Source organism: Bubalus kerabau, chromosome 1 (assembly GCF_029407905.1).
Source record: "Bubalus kerabau isolate K-KA32 ecotype Philippines breed swamp buffalo chromosome 1, PCC_UOA_SB_1v2, whole genome shotgun sequence".
Taxonomy (NCBI): Eukaryota; Metazoa; Chordata; class Mammalia; order Artiodactyla; family Bovidae; genus Bubalus; species Bubalus kerabau.
In genome coordinates, this window is record NC_073624.1 from 97,356,292 (window position 1) to 97,362,600 (window position 6,309).

A 6,309-nucleotide genomic window follows, 5' to 3' on the forward strand; every position below is an offset into this window, starting at 1 on the left:
AAAAAAAATCCTGACAGTATGGTAGTGAATATTTCCTGGATGCTAATTTTCCATGACTCTCCAGAATTTGAAGTAACTGAGTAATTATACTTAAAAGCCTGTGAAAGTGAAGTTGCTCATTCGTGCCCAACTCTTTGCAACCCCATGGACTGTAGCCTATCAGGCTTCTCTATCCATGAAATTTTCCAGGCAAGAGTACTGGAGTGGGTTACCATTTCCTTCTTCAGGGTACCTTCCTGACCCAGGGATCGAACCCAGGTCTTCCACCTGTGGCATGCCTTATTTTCACCATTTTTCTTCATTTGTTTTTTTCTACAAGAGGAAATTGAATGGGGTAAAGGAATGAGAAATGTGGAAAACCTAAGTAAGATTATAGGGGACTGAACACAGGGAGCCAAGCCTGCTGCTCTGAGATGACCTAGAAGGATAGAATTGGGGGGATTGGGTAGGGAGGCTCAAAAAGGAGGGGATATATATATATATATATATATATATATGACTGATTCATAATGTATAACAGAAACGAACACAACATTGTAAGCAGTTATCCTCCAATTCTCTGATAGCTCAGTTGGTAAAAAATCCGCCTGCAATGCAGGAGACCCCAGTTCAATTCCTAGGTCTAGAAGCTCCCCTGGAAAAGGGATAAGCTACCGACTCCAGTTTTCTTGGGCTTCCCTTGTAGCTCAGCTGGTAAAGAATCTGCCTGCAATGTGGGAGACCTGGGTTCGATCCCTAGGTTGGGAAGATTCCCTGGGAGAAGGGAAAGGCTATCCATTCCAGTATTCTGGCCTGGAGAATTCCATGGATGGCATAGCCCATGGGGTTGCAAAGAATCAGATAGAACTGAGCAACTTTCACTTTCAAAAACTTAAAAAATGAAAAAGAACTTAAGAGCATTTGTAGGCGCTTCCCTGGCAGTCCAGTGGTTGACTTCACCTTCCAATGCAGGGGGTGTGGGTTTAATCCATGGTCTGCAAGCTAAGGTCCCACATGCCTTGCAGTCAAGAAACCAGCACATAAAACAGAAGTGATATTGTAACAAATTTAGTAAAGACTTAAAAATAGTTCACATCAAAAAAAAATTCTTTAAAAAAGAGAAGAAACCAAAACTCCTGTAGATCTCAAAACCAGCACAGACTAGGATATTTTTTTTAGCTAATTATTTGAAGTCATTTTGTCTCAGATGGTTAACTAGATAAGCAAGCAAAAATAAGATTTTTTCCCTTAGCGAGATACTTTCCCTACTGTAAAATCAATTTATTGCAATAAAATATTTATTATTTTGTGCAGAAAATGTATTTTTTGTGAGAAAACCTTATTCCAAAATGGACAACATAATTAACCCCCACCTTCTTTTCTTTGAAGTCATTGTTAATGATATGGCTTAGGACAAATAACTTGATCTCTCCAAATTTCAGTTTCCTTATTTGTAAAATGAGGGCAGGAATAGCGCCACATCATAGGATATGGAAATTAAATCTCAAAATAGAGAGAAAGCACTTATGATAGAATATCTGACACAACAGTGATATGTATTAGCCAAGGTTACTGTTAATAAGCCATGGTCTTGAAACTTTTCTATTTGTATGGAATTCATGATGGCCTAAATATTTTCAGGCACACACATATTTTTGACCTTTGGCAATGGGTTAATAAGAAATATATTAAGAAAAAAATGGGAAAATTTGTTTGCTTGATATTAAGGGAAATACTGAGGATTTTTTTCATATCTTCATGAAAAGTGTTTATAAGTTTTTAAATATATAGATAATATGGTATAGATACAGATATAGTTATAAATTCATTCACATTTGGGAGTGGGGCTTCAACATGTGAATTGGAGGGAATATAATTCAGACCATATTGGAGAAAGAGAGCGGGCGGTAGGGAATTGCTTCTGACTGAGAGCCACTGGCATAAAGGCATGAAAGAATGTGGTGAGAAATAAAATATTTCCTGCCATAAATAGGCAGTAAACAAAGGATGTCAAAGTTATCAGTGATTATAGCCACCCCTGATGGTGAGCTCTGAGGAATTCCTGCCATCTAGCAGCCATCAGACTGCAGTCACCCCTAACAATGCTAAGGACACTTCTGATGAGGAAACACAAGATACGGGGCCCAGGTAGCTGCAGTGCATATCAAAGGAATGATTTCAGTGATCCCAGACTGTACATCATCCAATACATAGAAAGGTGCTAAATTCCTTAACTTGGGATATCTAGTTTTCTTTTATTAATAGCAGCCTTTTATTCTGACTATGTTGTGGTGCTGCAAAAACCCCTCTATGTCCTGGCTTCCCCCTCTTACTCTTTGGAACAGTTTTCTCAGTGTTTATATGAAAGGCTATCTGCCAGGCTTGAAGTCCTAAATATATCTGCTGAATAAAATATAACTCTGTGCTTTTAGGTTGTGCATTATTTTTCAGTTTACAGTGGCATGTTAAAGGGAAGTTCTTGCTGAGGAGTAGGTAAATTGAGACCATATTATAAATGGCTTTCTACCCTACCCTAAAGAGTATGGCTTTTATTGTAAGGCTTCAAGGTGATATGTGACAGGGACTATTTAAAATTAATATTTTTTAAAATGCCTAAAATAAACTACCACAGGCATGTCCATAGCATGCAAACACAATGAACAATACTGTGTAGCCGGGACCTCCCTGGTGGTCCACTGGTTAAGAATCTGCCTTGCAATGCAGGGGACTTGGGTTCAAGCCCTGGTCAGGGAAATAAGATACCACATTCGGCAGGGCAATTAAGGCCGTGCCACAACTAGAAAGAAGTCCACGTGCCCGCCACAAGTCCAGTGTAGCACAACTAAGACCTATGCATGCATGCATGCTAAGTCACTTTGGTCGTGTCCGACCCTGCGCGATCCTATGGACAGCAGCCTACCAGTCTCCTCTGTCCATGGGATTCTCTAGGCAAGAATACTGGAGTGGGTTGCCATTGCCTTCTCCACAATGAAGACCCAATACATCCCCAAAATAAGTATTTTTTAAAAACTGTATAGCCATTAAAATCCAGTAAAATGATATTCATATAGATGATGTGGATAAATGTATATATTTATGTAATACTTACAGATGTCTTCAACCTAGGAAAACATGGTCATTTGTAAAAGATCACTCTGATGGCAGTTTAGATTCTAGAGCAGTGATTCCCTTCAAGTAAATCCCTTCATTTTATTTAAAAATTCAAATACATTTAAAGAACTGTTTTCTGAGAGTATGTAGATTTTGAAGTTGGACAGTCTTCTAAAATTATTATTGTGAGCTAACAGAGTGGAGAGTGATTTCTTGTGCCCAGACAACAATTTTTTTAAAGGCGGCCTGGACTATGTCAGTTCTCCAAACCATTTTTAAACTTTTATCAGTAGTGATATCTCTAAGTCTGATGGCTTATATTCTAAAGAAAGTATTGGAAATGGCAGAGCCTGCTGGTTGGGGATACTTGCTAAGATGTTATTGTTGATAACAATATTGATGAGAACTTATGTGAAGGCTTTTGGAGGACTAGAGAGAAGAGATTGGATTGCAGAAACATTTCTAATTTAAAATTAAGAGAACTTAATGGTCCATTATGATTCCCTTGTGGCTCAGTGGTAAAGAATCTGAGTGCAATACAGGAGCCACAGGAGACATGGATTCAATCCTCAGGTCCGGAAGATCCCCTGGAGGAGGGCATGGCAACCCACTCCCGTATTCTTGCCTGGAGAATCCCATGGACAGAGGAGCCTGGCCGGCCACGGTCCATAGGGTTGCAAAGAGTGGGACAAGACTGGAGCAACTTAGGATGCACACATGCAATGGTCCAGTATCTGTGAAGAGGGAGGAATTGAAGATGACACTCCAAACCAGCTTTCTGGCTTGGGTTTCTGGGTTGATAGTAGTACCACTCCCTGAGATAGCAAATAAAGGAGGAGGAAGAGGTCTTGGAGGAGGTGCAGGAGAAGATAAGTTTTGAGCATTTTAAGTCTGAGATGCCTACATGGCATCCAGGCAGAGATATCTAGTAGTAAGTTAGAAATATGGATCTGGAGATAGAGACATGAGAGTTATTAGGCTTGGGTGTGGTAGAGGCTAAGAATGAAGTAGTTGGGAGAAAAGTATTAAAAAAAAAACTGAACACAACCTAGAGGGACACTAATATTTGGTGGTTTTGTTTATAACAAATAAGGGTGTTATAAGAAACAAGGGTCGGAAATTCTGTAAAGGAAACTACAAAAGAAAGATAGAATAAGGAGAAAATGCATTAGAAATAATCACATGGAAATAAGAAGAGAAGAAAGTTTTACAAAAGTTTGGTCAGGTATATGAAACTGCTGAATAAAGATCAAGGAGTACAAAGTCTTAAATTAGACCATTGATTTTAGCCATTGGTGACTTTAATGAGATCAGTATAATTAAAGCATATCAAAAAAATAATTCTCACAAGAAATTTTGATGCACTAGCCTAGACACTAGCTCATGGAGCAAAGGTTCTTTTTATTTTAAACCTACTTCATCAGCAATCTTGCTATGTTCTCCTCTTTTGTTCTCTTGAAGAGTGCCTTTCTTGAAATTAAATGTGACTCTCTTGCCACGTTCTCTTCTGTAATCCTTTACCTATTTTAGCTCTGTCCAACAACATCTTGTTACGTTTTATATTACAATATATTATCTCTTTTTATAACTGGAGAATCATTAGATCCTTAATGATAGAACTTTACATTCCCCATAATTTCTATGTAGCATCCAAGTATTTAGGCTGAACTTTGGGAAAGATGTATATGGCTCTAAGCAATGTTCCCATAGGCAAGACATCAGGAGCATTATTGCCCACATGGAATTTTCAAGTGTTCATTGACCAGGGCTACATGGGAATCAGTATCCAGGGTTCACAAAGAAAGATAAGAGCCACATGAAATACTGGAGGACAAATGACGGTTTTCTACATGGCTCTCTCTATCCATCTCTCCGATGAATGATTCCCACTCCTTATTGAAGAATGAAGATTATTTTAGCGTTGAAGGCAGAGGTAGGTAGAGCTGAACTGGGATTGTTCTGTGGGTGAGATTTTAATATGGAAAAGGATTAGACAGAGGGGCTCAAACTTGTGGTCACAGGACCTTTTTTATGCTTGAAAACTTATAGAGGACCCACAGATTTCACACACACACACACACACACACACACACACACACAATTTAGCATAGACGACATTTGTTTCCCAACTTCATATGTTGGAACCTATATGATGGTATTTGCAGGTGGGGCTTCTGGGAGGTGATTTGGTCATGAGGGTTCGGCCCTCTTGAATGGGATTAGTACTTTTATGAGAGATCCCAGGGACCTCCTTTACCCGCTTCCACCACGGGGAGACACAAGGAGAAGCCCACTGTCTATGAACCAGGGAGCCAGACTTCACCAGGCATTGAATCAACTCAACATTGTCTCATAGTCACTGAGGCTTTGTTGATTCTGGTTTTATTTATTTTTAAAATAACTTTGTTTATTTATTTTTGTCTGTGCTCGGTCTTTGTTGTTGTATGGGCTTTTCTCTATTTGCGGTGAGTGGGGACTACTCTGCAGTTGTGGCTGGTGGGCTCAGTGGTTGCAATTCCCAGGCTGTAGAGCACAGGTTCAGCATTCGTGGTGTGCAGGCCTAGTTGCCCCTAGGCATGTGGGTCCTCCCAGACCAGGGGCCCAACGTGTGTCTCCTGCATTGGCAGGCTGACCCTTTATCACTGAGTCACCAGGGAAGCCCCTGGTTTTATTTTTTGTTTTTGCTTTTTTCTCTTTTGCTTCAGTTTGGATGGCTTCTGTTGCTTTGCCTTTAAGTTCACTTTTATTCTATAGTATCTAATTCTTGCCAAGCCCATCTGCTTAATGGATTTAAGATACTATATTTTTCAGTCCTAGAATTTCCATTTGGTTCTTTTTATAGTTTCCATTTCTCTATTAAGATTTTATGTTTATTCTCTTATTATATTTAAATTTTCCTTTAAGTAACACATTTATAATAGCTGCTTTAAAAATTGTATCCCCTATTTCCATCATCTCTCTCATTTCTGAGTTCATAAGTTTTTTCTCCTGGTCAAGAGTAACATTTTCCAATTTTCCTCACGCCTAGTAATTTTTTTCTTATGCTGGATGCCATAGACTCTCCTTTGGGCAATTTTTGTTGTCTTTCTTAATAGAGTATTCTTAATAATTAACTTTTTAATAGTTGTTCAGGTAGTCAATTTACTTGCATTTCAGTGTGGTACTTTCAAGGTTTGTTTTTAAGCTCTTTTTTATACAGAACTAGAGTAACATTTACTC